This window comes from Notechis scutatus, chromosome Z, assembly GCF_049901735.1.
Source record: "Notechis scutatus isolate UNSWTSFEM ecotype Mainland chromosome Z, rNotScu1.2, whole genome shotgun sequence".
Lineage (NCBI taxonomy): Eukaryota > Metazoa > Chordata > Lepidosauria > Squamata > Elapidae > Notechis > Notechis scutatus.
Genome location: NC_142025.1, coordinates 140298914 through 140299994, shown reverse-complemented (window position 1 = coordinate 140299994; position 1081 = coordinate 140298914).

Below are 1081 nucleotides of genomic sequence, written 5' to 3'. Positions count from 1 at the left end.
TAATAATAATAATAATAACAACAACAACAGCAACAGCAACAGCATTAACAACAACAACACTAACACTAACACTAACACTAACACTAACACTAACACTAACACTAACAAAAACACAATGATTATGTGAACCAAAGTACAGAAAAATTGCTGCAGGCTTTAAAAACAGGGAACATTATAAAAACAACAGAAGCAGAGGCAGAATATAAGGAAATACAGCTGGATGATAGATTAAATAGATGGAAAACCAAAGCTTTGCATGGACAGCACTTGAAAAACATTGAAGGAAAATGTGATGACAGCTTGACATAGGCATGGCTTATTCTTCCATCAAGGAAGAAATGGAAGGTTTAATACTTGCTGCTCAAGGACAAGCACTACAAATTAATCAGTGGTGGGATTCAAAAATTTTTACTGCCAATTCTCTGGGCATGGCTTGGTGGGCGTGGCTTAGTGGTCATGTGCCTAAATAGGCATGGCTGGGTAGTCATGTGACTGGGGGCGCATGACTAACTCCACATCACTCATGTCAAGGGTTGCCTTGCCTCGCCCGGCTTGCCTGGCCTCTTGAGCTCTTCTGGTCTTTGTCTATTAATCTGTCTACTACTACAGTGTCTGGTAGATTATCTAATGCCTCCTCTGTCCTTCTGAATCTGGAACTCTCACAGATTCTTAGCTCTATTATTCTCCACAATCTTCTGAGGAAACTCCTTGATGACTGGCTAGAGAATTCTGGGAGTTAAAATCCATACATCTTTCAGCTGAGCGACACTGATCTAGCCCTTGGGTTCCATCTAGTGTGGTAAATCCCTGCTCCTATAGATCTGGTGCTTAGTGCCTCTTCTTGTGCTGTTATGATCAGTGATCAGTGCTGCCTTTTATGCACACACACTTCAGGAATAATTATAAAAATGATGATTTCTCATTCATTTCCTTACTAATAGTAGAAATAAAATAATCAGCCAAAAATGTAACCTAAAGTTGGAATCCAAAATCAGATGTACACTAAATGTAGACTGATTTTTAGCTACATATCTTCTCACCAAACAGCAAATTTTGAAGCTCCAGGTAAAGAAGATTCATT